Source organism: Octopus bimaculoides, chromosome 2 (assembly GCF_046866305.1).
Source record: "Octopus bimaculoides isolate indiv1 chromosome 2, ASM4686630v1, whole genome shotgun sequence".
Lineage (NCBI taxonomy): Eukaryota > Metazoa > Mollusca > Cephalopoda > Octopoda > Octopodidae > Octopus > Octopus bimaculoides.
In genome coordinates this window covers 146,779,547-146,799,546 of record NC_142929.1, presented here as the reverse complement: position 1 = coordinate 146,799,546, position 20,000 = coordinate 146,779,547, and the positions used below count along the sequence as shown (strand labels likewise).

The window sequence follows — 20,000 nt, the reverse complement described above, 5'->3', positions numbered from 1 at the left end:
AATAACATAGCCATAGATACATTATGCCTGAAAAACAGAGAGTAAATGGTCATATCTGGAACATGCCTTAGTGCCAAATAAAAGCCAACATTTCACACCTATCACATTTTTATTGCCAGCCCAAGTTTATAAAGACTCTAAAAAATTTCGTTGAAAGTTTATCATGTTCAGACTAATATTTAAAGTGGTCTACTGAATCGACCCGTTATTTTACTTGTACTACATTTAACGATACTGAACATAAAAATTAAGGATATCTTTAGTGACATTTTGGTGGTAGATTTAAATGGGTGGCAGACATGATCACGCATTTTGACACCAGTATTTGAACTCTGAGACCGCTCTGTTGCAAACATTTGAATATAGTCTCCAGTCTGAGGTAGTCAGTGCTTTCTCCAGTTTTCTCGGAAATGCTACAGAAAGGTCATGGTCACTATCGTAAAAGAACTAAAGATGAAAAAGAACGAAACTAAATATGATCAGTTATTTACTTCCAAGCTTTATTTTTTCTCCCTATCCCTTGACAAGGATTTGGTTACTCTAAAATCTAGATTAGAATAATAGAAATTTTATTTCATTCTCGACTTCAACTCCCGCAATACGTTTGTGATCTAAAGAAAATTTGGTAGCTATTTCTAGTATGTCTGGCATCTACTCAGTGGCTCCCGCATCGGTTAATGGAATCTGCCAGTATGTTATAGGGAAAGAATACTGTCAATTAAATCGAAACCAGCAATTTAATATAACCTTTATGGTTATATCTGATGTTCAATCCCAGACTTGTATAGCTTCAATTTCATTTGGACGTTTGCATCACAAAAATACTAGATTTTTTTTCTATACATTTCTGCCATATTCCAAGCATTAATATCTATTTATTGCCTCCATACAGTTTTATAAAGATGGTTTTTCATTATGGATTAAAAACATATTTTTTTCTGTCTAAATATGAAAAGCTATATTTCAAATAAGAGTCAGCAACTGCCTAGCCTAACCATCATACATGAATAACAATGAGTGTGCACAATAATGTTGATGTTAATACAATACGCAGACAAAATGCTAATTAATTATACACTTCTACCACTGCTGCTGATGTTGCTGTTGCTATTTACGAATAGGAAATGTCATATTTCATGGTATCTGTTTGCAACTACATGGAATATATCATTACAGAATTGCCATTCAAATTGCCAGGCATATGTAAACAAGAATCAATTTGTAATGCATTTATTCTTCGACAAAGAGCTTTGATCGAAACGTTATTGTATACATATCCCGTCACATGGATATAAACTTCTATTCTTATTTTTTTGTGTTTGAAAGCTGAGTGTCATAGACACCATTGATTTTTCACTCGATCTACTCAGCTGACTATAACTCAATGTAATCACAAATACATTGTATAATATTTCGTCTAACTCAGTTTTTTTTCAAGAGATGAGAGGAAGAGAGGTTGGGATTTTGTCATCATTGAATAATAAAAACATATAGTTGCATGAGTTGATGAGGGAACTCCTTTGAGGAACAGCAACTTAAATTGCTTTCAGATAAATTCTACTTTCTTGACAAAAGTAACGATGCATGGTTGAAGCTGGTCATATTAAGTTTGCTCATATTAGGGGTCCACTGAGGATATACAAAAATGAATAAGACTAATTCTTAAAATACAGCACAAAAAAGCAACCGGGAATGATTTCTATGATTAAAAGAATGAGTTTAGGCAAATAACTCATATTAACGAACGGAATGATGAGAAGAATTGTCTGATTTTCATACTTATCAGCAAGCAAAATTTTGTCAACAGGTGTGGCTCGGTCTTAAATTTACATATGCAAAAATATGTGCATATAGATAGATAGATAGATAGATAGATAGATAGATAGATACATACATACATACATACATACATACATACATATGTTCATTAGGTTATGCACCAAGAAATGTGCACAAAAACCTAGAAATACACGGTTTTCACGGTATTGTGTGGACGCCCCCAGGCGTCGGTAGACTAGACGTCGAGTTCGGTAGAGTTGAGTCGTTGGAAGTGAGAGTTGAGTAGAGGTCATCCGCACGTGCGATATAACACACGGAAAAAGAGTAAAAGAAACTGATGTAGATTCTACGAATTCAATCTATTAGTGGCACAGAGAAGATTTGTTAGACATTCCAAAAATTCTCCATCTGAGATTCTTGTGTAAATAGATGCAACACTTGTGTGCATGCATCGACAGTTCAACCAACGCACCAACTCAACCACATATTTACAAACACCGGCGACTCTCTTAATTCAAAAAGTCTTGTCGTTTGTTAGCAACCGGTTTCAACTCTCTTAAGAAGAACTTGATTTATACTCAAAGAAAAATACATATATATTTAAGTATATATGTGCATATATTCAGGTACATAGATAATATATAAAATTATTTCATATATTCAGGGTTATATTCGCATAATTATGTTGGTAGATATTACATTTACATTCCTTCTCTTCTTTCACGTAATAAAGCTCCAATCTAGAGACACTGATACGGATAATGTTGCAAGTTGTCAAAATCCCATTGAAATCCCAGTGAAAAATCATACAAGGAAGTCTTCCTTAAAGTTTTATTACAGAAAACTGAAAGCTTCTTCAAATGATTCCGATGAAACATCTACTTCTTTGTAATAACTTTATCTGATAAATCTGATAAAACCTATTTTGGACTCAAAAGAGCAAAAATAGTCTATAAATAAGCCGTCAGGCCAAAGTTGTAGTCAGTACTTAACCACAATAAGTTCGACGCTACTCTAGTATTAAGGCGTTCCTATCAATAAATGAGCCGTTGTTATTTTTAAAGTTGCTTTAAAATAATAAATTATATTGAACATCTATATTTTGTGAGATTGTATGTGTGTGTTTATGTGTGTATGAGCGTTAATACGTTTGTCTGTATGTGTGATTGTGTAAGTATATGCATATATGCATCCGTGTATGCTTAAATGTGTGTTTAATATTTTGCTTCGATATACTAAAATTGTATTGTGTAGTTTCATATGCATCCATTTACTATGAGTGAGTACTTCTTTTCATTATATATATGTTCGTAAATATCTGTAAAAATCGGTATCCTCTACATATATTTTGTATATAATACGTATACCTACATAATTATGTGAATATATCTCTGAATATATCAAATAATTTTATATATTATCAATGTACCTTATATGGATATATGAATATAAATGTTTCCACAAATAGCTGTCAGAAATGTGAATAATACTTTATAAATATATATATATATATATATATATATATATATTATATTATATTATATTATATTATATTATATTATATTATATTATATTATGTGTGTGTGTGTGTGTGTACGTGTGTGTGTGTGTGTGTGTGTGTGTGTGTGTGTTTGTGTGTTGTTGTTGTTGTTGTTGCTGCTGTTGAAAAAAGACAGCTGCTCTTAGTTGTTATGTTTATACTATTGCAACTTAATTTAAATTTCGAAACAACAAACATTCCGAAAGAATGGAGCAGTTTTACGGTGACTTTAAAATACCAACAGCAGTATTAACTCTAAGTAGGGATTTCTACATATATTAGGAACATCTCATATGAAAAATATCTGAATCGAAACTGTTTAATTCAATAAATACTTCAAAAACTATTTGTCAATAATTCAAAAAATAATCTAAAACTATCGAAAAAAAAAAGGATAAGCGAGTGATAAAAAACATGTGAGGAGACAAAAATAAATCCGAGCAGAAATATTTTATTAGCATGTCGTAAAATATAAGACCACTGCGTTTATCTGTTGATTCTCTCCAAACACAACTGAAGAATGTAAAACGAGAGAAATAAATAAAAGAGACATTGTGCTGAGACGTTACTTGTTCAGTTTTTCGGGGTATTTTTTTTTCTATTAAATCACAAATGTTAATTTAGATTTTATCTCTGATAGCATACAATAACTCAGATTTCGATTTGTAGCAAACAAAATATGATTTGTCTGTCTCCTCGTTGATTTTTATTATTATTGTCTTCTAAAGTATCCTTTTTTTTTTCTTTTCTTATGGCATCAAGTGATAGACACATTTAGTACTGGAACAGGCACCTATCTGTCTCGGAAACATTTTTCCCTCGAGAACAACTGAACCCAGTTCTCACACAATGGTATATTTTCCTGCACAGTGTTCTACTTACAGTAACTGACAAATCAGTTGTACTTGGTTCGCGTCAATTCAGCAAAACATCCTCAACGCAGTTGCTCAATATGTTATAAATATTAGCCACTTCTTCCTCAAATCACAAAGTGCAGCCGTTGTTAAAGGGTCACCTGGAATAATGTAGTCTCAGATAAAATGTGTCGGAATAACAGAAAGGATAGTGTGGATGGACTGCTTTTTGTCATAGAAGTATTGGTTGGAGCCAAACAGCGATATATTTTCCCATTTGCGGAACGTTTAAATTTGGACAGATAATCTAAGGATATTTAGAATGGTTTCCAAACAATAAAACCACCTTTTCCTGGACGTAAATATTTTAGTTCTCCCAGACTCTACAAAAACATTTTGTCAGATATTGACTTTACTGCATCAGAGAAACGTTATTTTTTTTTTCATATCTGCAAGCTACAGCACAAACAATTTCTCCATTCTCCGCTGCTTGATTACGTAAATAAGTTGTTTTAGAGGATGATCTTCCTATTATTCCTGCGTGAATGCATTTCGTTTCAACATTATTCATAATCGAAGGCGCTAAATTCAACGTCTTAGGCAGTTATAATCAACTGTCAATCGACTCCATGCAACGTTTCACATTCAGTTTCATCTCAACTTTTAGTATTCTGCCTTCTTTGGCATATATACAACACTACGTTCAAAAATACACCAATTCATATCATTATTATTATTATTATTATTATTATTATTATTATTATTATTATTATTATTATTATTATTCAGTAGTTTTATTTTTATAACGTGCTTTCACTTCACTACCGAGGGCAGCTCTGTGTGCCTTGGGTATGTGCTGTTGTTTGCTGTGATGCTCTTATGGTTATTGTATTGAAAGTGTTTTGCGTAGGGTATGTGCACTGCCTAGTAGTGCAATTTTCTGTATGTTATATATATATTTATAAGTCCTGGTGTTTTTGTTATGTATTTGTCTGAATATTTTTTTTATCATACCTAAAGCGCCTACTATGATAGGAATTGTTTCTGTTTTTAGATTCCACATTGGAGTTACCTCTATTTCCAGGTCTTTATATTTTGAAAGTTTCTCCATTTCTTTTAGGGAAACGTTGTCATCTGCTGGTATTGAGACATCAATTAGAAAGCATTTTTTTCCTTCATGATCTTTGACAACTATATCTGGCCTATTGGCCAAAGACAGCATTTCTTCCGTCTTTACGTTGTGAGTTCAAATCCCTCTGAGGTCGATTTGGTTTTCCATCCTTTCGGGCTCGATAAAACAAGTATCAGTTGAACACTGGAATCTATGCAATCGACTCACCCGCTCCATCAAAATTGCTCGCCTGATGCTAAAATTTGAAACCATTATTGATGCCGCCGAGATCTTCTTTGAAATGAATAAATGTCTCACCTGATAACGTCTCAAAACTTCTGGAATTTACCTTGTGTGTGTGTGTGTGTGTGTGTGTGTGTGTGTGTGTGTGTGTGTGTGTGTGTGTGTGTGTGTGTGTGTGTGAGTGTGTGTGTGTGTGCGTGCGTGCCTGCGTGCGTGTGTGTGTGTGTGCGTGTGTGTGTGTGTGTGTGTGTGTATATATGTTTGTATGTATGTATATATATATATATATATATATATATATATATATATATACATATATACATATATACCTGGGTCACATATCGATACCACCTTAAACAACTGGAACGTTTCCATCAGATGTGTCTCAGGCTGATCTATGGCATCAAGTGGGAGGACCGCATCAGTGATCATGAGATATTGGAAAGCTCTCGGTGTAAAAGTAGAGAAGCTCTTGAGTTGAGGCAAAGGCTCAAATGAAGTGGTCATCTGGTCAGGCTGAAAGATTCAAGGATGCCAAAACAACTCTTGTATGGAGAGTTAGCTAAATGAGGACGACCTCTACATAAACCAAACAAGAGGTATAAAGACTTGCTGAAGGCTTCCTTGAGAGATACTAGCATCTCTCCTGACACATGGAAGGGCATAGTTATTGTGTGTGTGTGTGTGTGTGTGTGTGTGTGTGTGTGTGTGTGTGTGTGTGTGTGTGTGTGTGTGTGTGTGTGTGTATACGTATATACTGAACTGAAAATTTCCATACACAAATACCTTAGTCCCCGATGCTTAATTAATAACATACTGTATGGATATACGGTTCCGTTTCATTTTCAGTGATTTTGCCCTATTCATATAACTCGACGTTTGTCTACAAGAAGCCTGTTTTAATAACAAGTGAAAAGTACTGAAATTAATCTTGAACCAGAACAAAAAATGCCTACTTGAAGACTTCATTTTCCTTTTCGATAAAATTTAGTGATTGCTTTCGTTTGTTATAATAATTTGCACGTAAGTTATATTTAGCATCTATCGTGTATTTGACAGGTGTGTATTTGAGTGTCTAAGAAACTGGATACGTGTATGCAAAACTGTAATTATAGAACCTAAACTCTTCTGTTATATCAAAGTACTTCTATCATAAACAGTAGTTTTTTTTTACCTTCAAGAAGTCGGTTGGGGAGATAGACATACTGAGAGAGACTAACAAACAGGAAAAACACAGCAAATCAAACAGACAGGCTGGTAGACAGACAGGCTGACAGACAGACAGACAAACAGACAGACAGTTAGATAGATAGATAGATAGATAGATAGATAGATAGATAGATAGATAGATAGATAGATAAATAGATAGATAGATAGATAGATAGGAAGGGGGAAATTTTGATTTTATATTTCTCTAAGTTCAGTGTAATTCCTAAATCGATCGGTTTTATTTTTAAATCACCAATATTTGGCATCATGTTGAACGAATTCTTCAAGGTCGCTAAATCAGTTAATCAAAATACATATTCCTATTTCTGAGACGATCAGATATTTTTGATGGCAGATTAGCAGATATCTTGCTCTTACCAATTTCTTCTAGTTAACTCGGTATGTTTTCTATAAATTTTAGCCACTGTCACGAAAATAGCTATATTTATTTCGAATGTCAAGAAATATTTTACACTAATAGTCGTTTCTTGAATGTCATGAAGACTTTCTTAGAAAAAAGATGTTAATCCGTCTTAATCCACCAAGTTTACATAATTATTTTCCAGTCTTTTATTGGTTTTAATTATTGAACTGCACCCCCGACAGAGGTATCGTATCAAGGGTATTAATTCCAGTACTTACTCTGATACGCATTTTATCGATTAGTACTGGGTGTCAGACTTGAACCTGGGTTACTTCCCTTTTAAGGAGTTACTTACCATTCGATAGTTCCTATCAAACTTCTTAAAGATACAGCAGAGCTTGCACCGAAGAGATATAATTAATTGTGTAAATTTACTTAGTCTCCTTTTCTAATGACTTATATTGTAATTTATTTCATTGAAACGAATGTACATTTTAAATTTCTTTGAGAAGTTGTAACAGACCTTGACTGCTCTCTTGTTCGCTCGCTTGCTCGCTCTCTCTCTCTCTCTCTCTCTCTCTCTCTCTCTCTCTCTCTCTCTCTCTCTCTCTCTCCCTTTATCTTTCTCTCCCTCTCTTTCTGTCCGTCCCTCGCTCGCCAAATCATTAATTACTTTCGTTATGAAAATGAAACCTAGTAATCTACACACAAATCATTGATGCGTTATTAGGTCACCATTGCATAATGGCGGAATCACATATGGTGTTTCAGTACCAAGATAACATATTAGAGCTCATTTGCATCAAGCGGGATTGGAGTTCATCTGAATCAAGTGGGAATGGAACTCATTTGAATCAAGTATGATTAGAGATCATTTAAATCAAGTGGGATGACCATACTTTCATACTGTAAATGAATTGAAACTAGTCAACTGGGGTTCGAATGTATCTTGCAGCTTATCTCCACTTTTTATCACTCTTATTTCTGTTGGTTTAAAGAGATCAAGAATCAACAAGGCTGGAAGAGTAACAAATACTTCGTGTTCTTGTTGTGTAACAAGAAGCAATGCCAACAGAATACGACCCATCTCTGTCAGCGTTGCACCTCATTTGATCATATGCAACATGACTCGTTCTACTCAATTCTTACCAGCACTGCACACTAAAAGTCGTTAGATTTCTATTGCTGCCACTTCTTACAGCAAAAGTTACTTTTCTTCTTTCTCATAACTATTAACAACAAAATACTCTGAACTATTGAATATCTTGAAGAAAAGGCCGTCATTCCTCAGTTCCTTTAAATATTAACAGCGCGCAACCAGTGCCCTCACGTTAACTTTACACGGCCTCGCAATCACTGAGGATCTCAGATGGTGAATATACATCCTTAACGTATCTAGGGCTGTATCTCAAAATTGTCCCTTTTTAGACCGAAACAATCACCTGTCAATCGCTGAACACCTATAAAGCTCAAGTATGACCAATAAAGAAGCACTGCTGTCACATCTAGGACGGTGCAGCAGCAGGTACAGAGATTCTGCACCTAGAGAAAGTCTACTCCAACTTTGACCGCACAAACATGCTGTTTTCCATCTCTCTCTCTCTCTCTCTCTCTCTCTCTCTCTCTCTCTCTCTCTCTCTCTCTCTCTCTCTCTTATCCCTCCCTCCCTCTCTTTCGTTCTCTTTCTCTTTTTCTCCTCCTTTTCTCTCTCACTTTCATCCCTTCTCTCTTTCTTTTCCTCTCTCTTTCGCTCTGCCATTACTACAGTTACAACAATGAGCTCTGCTTCCCGAATCGTTTGATCTAGTGCACTTCCACGCTCCCTTCTAAAACTCTCTTGTCTCACCTCCTCCTTTCAGCTATGTTGTGAACATCTCACTCCAAGCCACGCACTAAACCCTCTGCCGTATCATACTTGTCCAGAACATTGGCTCCCTCCAACTGTCTCCCTGCCGATGTTTCTTCTACCAGTCGTCGATTAAATCTTTAAATCGTTTCAGCTTCAAAACTGTGGTCATGCTGGGGCACCACCGTTAAATTAGTGACAGTTCAAATGAGACGTTAACGGCATCAATCTCATAGCATCGCAGAGCCTGCGAAGGCAATGGGCACTGCCCCTTATGCAAGACCTAAGTAGCAAAAGAAAAAAAAATCGATTCGACATAACGAGGTTTAAAAATCTGGATGTTGCCTAACCTGCTGCTGGTAGTTGAACAAGCTGTCGACTTAATCAACTGAAGTTCTCCAGTTCGATATTGAAAATTTCGTTATTCACCCGTAAACTCACACATTCATTATATATAATGCATCAACGAACGGAAAGAGGCCATTAATACATAAGTAGATTTTCGTGGTTTACATGTGCATGCGCATGTTTTCATGTATAGCAACATGTTAATGCGTGAAAGTGTGTATGCATATATGCACGAATACGAGTGAGTGAATGGCTTACTACACAAGGAATGGTTATTAAGTCAGAGAATCGATAACGCAGGCAGAGTTCATTTGTGAGTTAACAAAGGTTGATATTCTGGCTATGCCAATGTGGTGCTGCATTCTTACCAAAGATAGTAAATTCATCATAAATATTAAACTCAATCAATCATATAATCATGAATCATAATAGAAAACTAATTTTTCTGTCCACTTGTGTGAAATATTAAGGCGTGCTTACCGAGATATTACTTCACACGCTACAGTTAGCTGCATCATATTATAACTCACCGTGAATGGAGGAAAGAGAGAGAGAGTGACAATAATAAAGACCAAAGGTGGGGGATACCCCACAACCAATACAGATCCTATGCCCATTCGAATGAGGAAATATTGTATACGCTTTCATTTTTTGACTTGTATCGGTCATTACACTGTGGCCATGCTGGAACAACGTCCTGTAGGGTTAGTCGGACAAATGGACCTCAGCATGTATTTTAAACTTGGAACTGATTCTATCGGCCTCTTTTGTTGAATCGGAAAATTAGAAGCTCCATTAATAGCCTTGGCAACCTTAAATATAGCGGTGTGCATACAGTATCACTAATAAATACAGAAGTGCAATGGCTGTCACTTGTTTGACTGTGTTTACTTTGCCAGCCTTTGTTACGACCACCACTGGAATAAAAGAACATAAAAAAAAGCAGACTGATCAGTAGTGAGAGTGTTGTCCAGGGAGCAACACTTCTCCACAAATGATTAAACCCTGCCTCACGTATGTTCAGAAGGTGCAGCATAGTCCTCAACCAGACATTGGTATTACATGTCTGGAGCAACGGGTCCGTGGATCAAATCTAGTCTATCACTTATGTATGATGGGGCTACTTGATCAGAAATTATTTGGAACTCCACAACAACAGCAACAACAAAAAGTCTCTGAGAGAACGTCTACGCGGTTATACGAACTGTTAGAAATAACAGTCTGATTTCTTTTAAATCTCACCTTAACCCTTTTGTGACTATATTACTGTTGAGATACTCTGTGTTTATTTCAGTTAATTTTAAGTACACAGAAGAATTTAGCAAAATAACTTTGTTACTATTACTAGCTAGTGTTATGAACACAAATTAAGACTAAATTTTGTCGGAAGATTTTAATTCAGAACTTTTGAAAACAAAACATTTGTATTACAATGTTAGAGAGGGTCTCAGTGAGGTTGGTGTCAAAAGAGTTTAAAACGAAAGAACGCCTATGAACAGTACAGTTCTGGATAGACTATTTACTTTAATAAAGAATACCGAATGTATGGTCATGGCTTGATAAAAATCAGATTATGAACAACAACAAGGTCATCATTTTCATCAACATTTGAAGCCTATTCTAACTATGAGCTAATGTTCTAAGAAACATATGTTCTATAGTTTGCAATGCGCACGTATCTCTACACATATATACATCTCAAATACACGCACATAAACACACACACACACATGGCCATACGCGTTACATATACACACATCTATACACATAAACAAACATCTATATGCACACGAGGAGGAGGAGGAGGAGGAGGAGGAGGGGATAAAGAAGATGGATGGATCCTCCGTTGATTTCGACAACGAGCATTTATTGTTTGATCAAGTGAACTGCTTGTTCGTTTACTTTACCTAAGTAGCTGAGTATACCCAGACATGTGTTGTTGTTGGCACTCCGTCGCTTACGACGTCGAGGGTTCCAGTTGATCCGATCAACGGAACAGCCGGCTCGTGAAATTAACGTGCAAGTGGCTGAGCACTCCACAGACACGTGTACACTTAACGTAGTTCTTGGGGATATTCAGCGTGACACAGTGTGACAAGGCTGACCCTTTGAATTACAGGCACGACAGAAACAGGAAGTAAGAGTGAGAGAAAGTTGTGGTGGAAGAGTACAGCAGGGTTCGCCACCATCCCCTGCCGGAGCCTTGTGGAGCTTTGAGTATTTTCGCTCAATAAACACTCACAACGCCCGGTCTGGGAATCGAAACCTCGATCCTATGACCGCGAGTCCGCTGCCCTAACCACTGGGCCATTGCGCCTCCCAAGACACGTGTACCCTTAATATAATGTTCGTTTAGAAATCAGGCGTCTTCCATTTGGTGGGTTGTGTGTGACACAATTTTCTTCTATCCACTTGCACTCACAAAGCATGTGACAACACTATAGTAAAATAACACATACACGAAATACCATGCAACGTGGTCGAACTTGAGACATCGTAATAGTGAAACGATCTTAATTCTTAACCATTCGACCATGTTCCGTCTATACAAGCGCATGCAAGTTACAATAAGCAAAAAAGTTCGAATTGCATTTTATAATAATAATGTCTGTGAAAAATGAAAAGAGTTCCGTCAATATAACCGTCAACAACTATTTTCACAATGTTTTTCCAATTCCTATTATCATCGTTCTCTCCTTTGTTTATATTAATATTTACCCCGGGAACTGCAGCAGCAGCAGCAGCGGCAGCAGCGGCAGTAGTAGTAGTAGTAGTAGTAGTAGTAGTAGTAGTAGTAGTAGTAGTAGTAGTAGTAGTAGCAGCAACAGCAGCAGCAGCAGGTGGAGGAGGAGGGGGATGGGGTGGAGGGAAGGGGGATGGGGTGGAGGGAAGGGGGATGGGGTGGAGGGAAGGGGGATGGGGTGGAGGGAAGGGGGTGGGGTGGAGGGAAGGGGAGGGGACAGGAGGGGGAGGGGAAAGGAGGGGGAGGGGAAAGGAGGGGGAGGGGAAAGGGGGGGGACAGGAGGGGGAGGGGAAAGGAGGGGGAGGGGAAAGGAGGGGGAGGGGAAAGGAGGGGGAGGGGAAAGGAGGGGGAGGAAAAGGAGGGGGAAAGGAGGAGGAGGAGGAAAAGGAGGAGGAGGAAAAGGAGGGGGAGGAAAAGGAGGGGGAGGAAAAGGAGGGGGGAGGAAAAGGAGGAGGAGGGGGAGGGGAGGAGGAGGAGGAGGAGGAGGAGGAGGAGGAGGAGGAAAACGAGGAGGAAGATAAGCAAGAGGAGGAGGTGCAAGGAAAGCAGCAGGAGGAGCAAGAAGATGGGATGGAGCAGGAAGGGGAGGGGGAGGAGGAAAAAAGTTGTTGTTCTTCTTGTTGCTGTTTTTCAGCCCTCTAACGGACGAGATCTATAATCAACATGACCAACATCGACATCGTTCCAGCTGTGATCGTAACGAATTTTTTTTTCATTTTGTGTGTATATACAGATATACATACATATATGTATGTGTGTGTGCGTATGTGCGTGTTAGTGCGTGTGTATGTCTCTCTCTCTCTCTCTTTCTCTCTTTCTCTCTCTCTCCCTGTATATATATATATATATGTATGTATGTATGCTTGTATGTATGTATGTATGTGTATATATATATATATATATATATATATATATATATATATATATATATATATATATATATATATATATATTTATAGGTCTCTGTTGGTCAATGTGTGTTCGTTTTTATATTTTCCAACACACCATGGTGCCATCTGATAGTCGTAATTACTGTTGTTGTACCTGTTGTTGATGTTGTTCTTACACTTTCTCGCTGTTATTGCTCTTGTTGACATTGTTATTAATGTAGATGTTGATGATGATGATTATGTTTATTATTTTTCTTGTTATTGCTGCTTTTGTTATTATTATTATTATCATCACCATCATCATCATCATCATCAACACCACCATATTCATCATTATTCCTGGTATATTGTTGTTGCTATCGCCGTATTTATTGTTTGGCCTTTCACGTTGTTGTTATTAATATCATGATTGTTATTATTATTGTTGTGTTTCCCGTTGATTTTCTTCTTATTCTTGCTATTCTTTTCTTGTCTTTTCTGATAATGTCGTTGTTGTGACTGTTTTTGTTGAGCTTTTTCTTTTTTTTATTGTTCTTGTCGACGTTGTTGTTATCCATCATTCAAAAACTTCCATGCTATTATAACATGTAATAAAGAGTAGAATGTGGATTTATTCTTTGTCTTCATACAGTAATAAAACTAACATAATTTCTTCTCTCCTTTTTTTTTTTCCTTTTTAGTATCCAACTAATTCCACATTGTGGTCAGGTTTTTCTTTAAGATTGATGTCATAGTTAAGACTGGAGGAAAAAGAAAAGAGAGGCTGGAGAGTAAAATAAACAGCATTATATGTATGGGTGTCTAAGAGAAAATGAAATTTATAAATAAAGATTTATAGGCAAAGTCTGAAAGACTTTTGTAGGTGCCTAGACAGTGGTCGAAATTTTGCTTCTTCTGGTCAAATTGCAGTTCTAGTTTATAGTTAAACATTGAATTTTTCCATATATGTCAGTTGAGAGATTTTTATGTGATCAGCTATATATATATATATATATATATATATATATATATATATATACACGCACACTCACGCGCATATATATGTGTTATATATGTGTGTGTGTATATATATATATATATATGCACATGTATATATATATATATATATATATATATATATATATATATATATATATATATATATATATATATGCATGTATGTATGTATGTATGTATGTATGCATGTATGAATATATACACGTATGCATAAGCATATATTCATATATGTAAACACATGTATGAATGCATATATGTATACACGTGTGTATGTATAAAAATTAAATTTATGAGTGAACTACACGCACACATAAACACACAAACACATATGTACACTCATATACATATAATGAAGCATATACATACATACATACATACATACATACATACATACATACATACATACATACATACTATACTTCAACTGGTGTTATATACTGTCAACCAAAACTCCGATGGAACTAACCCGTGTGAGATGATACAGTATCATGCTTAATGATATCTGTGTGTATACAGTTATCTGTAATATACATAGACAAAAAAAATACACCACACACACACGCATATATATTTATATATATAAACACACACACACACACACACATTTAAGAAAGTAGATATATCTGCGTATACAAATTTTATACATCTCTTTTATATCTTTTACTTCTTTTATTTGTCTGTCATTAGACTTTGGCCATGTTGGGGCAATATACGTATTTGTGTGTATACTGTATTTATATATACATACATACACACACACACACATATATATATATATAAACATACATATATATATATATATATATATATATATATATATATATGTATATATATACATTTACATATGTATATACAACATACAACATATATATATACCTACATATATAGAGAGAAAGGGACACATATGTATATAGTTGTGCTTCTACAGGTATAGATATTCATATGTATGTATGTACATTTGAGACACCGTTCAAAGAGACCAGGATCATAGAATGACACAATACAAGTTATACAAATATTCTTAGGGGCAACACGTATACTTATTTTTAAAACATGTTTATTAGATTTTACCAAAAGACGTTATGCCTTCACTTTATGTGTATCATAAGAACCTGATATTTTAAAATATTGTCAATTTCTAATGGTTTCGACGAGCTTGAAAACATAATTAAAAATAAAATAATTTTAGCATATCATTCAACTACGGTAGTAGTTAAATTATATTCTTAATGGTTACATGGAAAAATGCGAGCAAGAGAAATATTATTCTTAAGATTATAAACCTAGAAAATTACAGGACAGCTTACTACACTTGGAAAAGTTCAGGACTACTTATTACATCTGGTAACGTACAGAACAAGAAAATTTTTACTTAAAGTATTGCAGATAAGGATAAAATTTGAATATTAAAAATTATTTGAGTTTAATTTACAAAGTAACATTATAATTAAAAATGGTACCATCCTTTTGTTAAAATATTGACACACTAGAATACTTTAAAAATTAGAGCCAGAAGTACCAATATAGCTAAAGTTTTATGCAAAGTAGAATAGTATATATAGTAGGAAAATTCATTATGCAAAAAATAGGCATTGGGTCAAGACTAAAAATGTGAAGACTTGGCAATAACTCAAGCAAATTTTACTGTGAATTTGCTGTTATAGGTAGATTTTACTGTAATATATAACTAATTTGTGTATTATTCTATTTATTGTACTGACTAATTATCTACTACTATTATTTTTTATAACCTATTTTCAAATTTCTAATTATTAATTAATAATTACAAAATATATTTTTAAAGTGCAAAAAATATTTTAATTGAGTTATTTTTGCATTTTTAATGGCAGTAACAAGCAATAACAAATAGAAATAATAAAATGTAATAAAAATTTTAGTTTTAATAAAAGCTAATATTTTCTAATTCCTGATATTTTATTTGAAATTTTATCCTTAGTTCCAATATTTTAAGCAAGAATTTTCTTGTTCTGTACTTTACCAGATGTAATAAGTTGTCCTGAACTTTTCCAACTGTAATAACTTGTCCTGTAATTTTCCGGGTCTATAATCTTAAGAATATTATTTCTCTTGCTCGCATTTTTCCATGTAATATATACTTGTTCGTGCATGTGTGTGTGAGAAAATATGTAAGCATGTGTGTGTATGAGAAAATGTGTAAGCATGTGTGTGTATGAGCCTGTCTGAATTGTGTCAGTGTCTGGTCATGACTATGCTTACCGGTGTAAACTGGAATCTTAACGCGTATTCCCGTACTCCAAAATTTACCACTTTGGTAAAGGGTGACAGTTGAAATACGGCCAAGTGCATCATTACATCTTTACAACCAAATTTCTTCCTGGCATATCTTTCATATGTGAATCAAATCAACAGTCGATAAATATTGGACGAACAGGCTGGATCTCAATCTACCAGTAACAACATATGATCTTTTGCTGTTATTGTTATTGTTGTACATGTCCAGCTCAAATACGATCGTGCAGACATTTTACCGATGTAATTTCTCCGTCCTCTTATAAACACAAGTCCATATAAAAATAGTGTGTTCCACCGATTTTAAAACAATAGAGTAGCTGTTAAGGAAGTTATAGCATTTATTTCTTGCATGGTGAATGACCATATACAGGCCATCATCGTTACCTCGTTGTCAAATATTTGTTGCAATGTAAGGTGATGGAATTGAGAATCAGTACAGCGCCAGTTTAACTGTTGTGATGTCTAATTCTGTTCTTTTACCAACTGATTTCAAAAGCATTTTTTTTTTTTTGCCAAGTCGATTTTCCCTTTCATCCTCACAAGGCCGATTTATAAAGTAACAGTAATATACAGAGATTTGGTTTAAGCATACTTGCTACCTCAAATTTGTGGATTTGTTAAAATGTAAGTAATCAATATTTGTTGTAATTTAGTAATTATGCTAATTGTTGATTGAATTCATTTTGCAATTAAGCTAATTGCCGACTCGTATGCTCGGTTTTCCGGCGTTCGTTGTATCAAAGTAATAATGTTGTTGAGCAAGAAGCAAGTTTCCTGGAAGCCAATAATTTGCTACAGTTTCAAATGCCAGTGACCCAATTATTATCATTATTATTATTATTATGCAATAGAGAAATTATTATTATTATTATTATTATTATTATTATTATTATTATTATTATTATACAATAGAGAAATTATCATTATTATTATTATTATCATTATTATTATTATTATTATTATTATTATTATTATTATTATTATTATTATTATATACAAAAGCCGCGCGCTCGAAGAATCGTTAGCACGCCGGGAAAAATGCTTAGCGGCATTTCATCCTTTACGTTTTGAGTTCAAGTTCTGCCGAGTTCCGCTTTGCCTTTCGTCTTTTCGGGGTCGATAAATTAAGTACCAATGAAGCACTTTGGTCCCCTCCCCCAAAATTTTAGACCTAGTGCCTTTAGTAAGAAGGATTATTATTATGATGATCATCATCATCATTACCATCGTTGTTATTTCTCTTCTTTTGCTCCCTCTTCTTCTGACCTTCATCGCGATGACAGATATGCTCTATGTCCTGTTTACTATAAGATTTATGTAGTATTGGCCCTTCACTATGTTTCCAAAATTAATCCTCTCTGTCCTCGCTGCTTCTCTGGCTAAAACAATTTTTGGATACATTTCTCTGAATTTAAGGATGAGATTGTTATGGCTGAAACATTTTTACCACGAGTCTAGATAGTCAGCACCTGTTCATTCCGTGATCAGAGGTAGCCATCAATAGAGGTCGTGAGAGAAGCATCTGGTAGTTCTGGACAAGTAATATAAATTAATGTAACCGGTATTTGAACCTAGATTTTCAGCCAGCTCGGTGCACCAACATCTTATGAAAGTGCTCTCAGACTGATAGAATAAAAACTGGGGTTGATCTGTTCTACTAAAATCTTCAAAGTATTTTCCCAACATGGCTGCAGTCCAATGACGGAAACAAGTAACAGACAAAAGGTAACAGACTCGATAGAGTTTACATCTGAAATACAAATAAATTTCAAAATATTTTTACCAATGTAAATTACTATTTACTAAAACCTTTTTATTTTACCACATATCTATATGTGTGTGTACATATGTATGTGTGTGTATGTGTGTGTACATATGTATGTGTGAATAATTGTGTATGTGTGTGTGTGTATACATTACATATGTCTGAGTTGTGGCTGTGTCTGTCTATGTATATATACGAGATACATTAAGATGTAAATGGCTGGTATAATTCAAACATACATTATACATTATAGTACAATTTTAGAGATCTCAAAACAGCTAAGTACTGAAGAAATATTTTCTTTGTGGAAAAGAATTATACATTCGAGCCTAATGGCTTTCTTATTGAAAGCAAATCATTGGCAGGCAATCGGTAAACGTATGTAGTATATATATATATATATATATATATATATATATATATATATATATATATATATATATATATGTGTGTGTGTGTGTGTATGTATGTATGTATGCATGTATGTATGTATGTATGTATGTATGTATGTATAAATATATATGTATGTATGTATAAATATGAACGTATATATGCCAGTATTATGTTTTATATTGCATATATTGTATCATTAATAGTGTGTGTGTGTGTGTGTGTGTGTGTGTGTGTGTGTGTGTGTGTGTGTGTGTGTGTGTGTGTCTGTGTGTGTGTGTGTGTGTGTGTGAATGTACGTGCGTGCGTCTGTAAAAATCTTAAGGTTGTAAGTGATAAATATCAACTGATATTTACTGATGAAACTATTCAATATTGGTTGCAATATGAAAATAATATCTTTTATGAACTGTGTCTATTTACTTCGATGTTTTGTTACTCCTCGCTTCTCGAAATAAACTAGCGTGAGATGTTAGTACAGGTAAAATTTCGAAGTAACCAGTCACTACTGATGACAAATATCAGTTTCAAATTTTGGCACAATGCCAGCAATTTCGGAGGAGGGGCGTTACTCGATGACATCGACGCCAGTGATCAACTGGTACTTATTTCATCGACCCCGAAAGAATGAAAAGCAAAGTCAATCTTGACAGAACTGGAACTCAGAACGTAAAAGACGAATGAAATGCCGTTAAGCATTTTTCCCGGCGTGCTAACGATTCTGGCATCCCACTGCCTCACTGATAACAAATATCATACACACACACACACATACACAACACACATATTCACACACATATACACACAGAGAGACAGACATACAGTTACACACATACGCCATCCACACGCACTATTTGTACATCACCACAACAATTAGCATCTCTAAATTATTTCACCATTTCTGCCATCTTTGTCACTGTTTATGTCACCACCTTTCCGGCCAGCTCACCCTGCAATTAGTGCCTCATTCTGTCCTTTACATATATGTCACTGTCGTCTCATCTAGCTGATTGACGCCATTTCCCCAATCCCTGACGAACCCCTCGAGGGAGTCAAGATGTATTTTGACGGTTATGGGTTTATATTTTGACTCTCAGACTTCTTGCTTTGAATATTATTTTCTGTAGCCTGACAATGTTCGCTTGAACCTGTCATTTCTATGAATATCTATAAGAAATTATGTGCATATATATATATATGTACATACAAACACACACAAAGACACATACACATACACACACATACACACTACAAATATAAACGTAGAAACTTACATAGCTATATATAAATGTATATAAATAAATATAAACATATACACACAAAAATATATTCACATATACATCTATGTAAATATATATATACAATTACAGACATATACACGTATGAATATACATATATATACATGTGTGTGTCTATGAGTGTGTGTGTGTATGCGTGTGTGTTGATAGATAGATAGATAGATAGATAGATAGATAGATAGATAGATAGATAGATAGATAGATAGATAGATAGATAGATAGACGCACGCAGGCAAACAGACCTGGAGACAGATAAACAGGTAAACAGAAACATGCGTAAATACAGATAATTATGTGAAATACGAGAATAGACTAAAGCATATTAAATTCAACACGCATATGAATGCATA

The 20,000-nt window shown here is 34.8% G+C and overlaps 1 protein-coding gene across 5 annotated transcripts in view; it reads left to right on the top strand.

The window, feature by feature from the left end:
- LOC106880286 (tachykinin-like peptides receptor 99D) overlaps positions 1 to 20,000 on the top strand; it is a 630,110-nt gene that overhangs the window by 467,519 nt on the left and 142,591 nt on the right. Inside the window, exon 1 of one of the 5 annotated variants that reach the window (XM_089347887.1) lies at positions 12,684 to 12,733. The exons of the other annotated variants lie outside the window; for them this stretch is intronic. The gene's annotated coding sequence lies outside the window, so the exon portion shown is untranslated. Of the gene's footprint in view, positions 1 to 12,683; positions 12,734 to 20,000 lie in introns of those variants that run through there. 5 annotated transcript variants of the gene reach the window in all.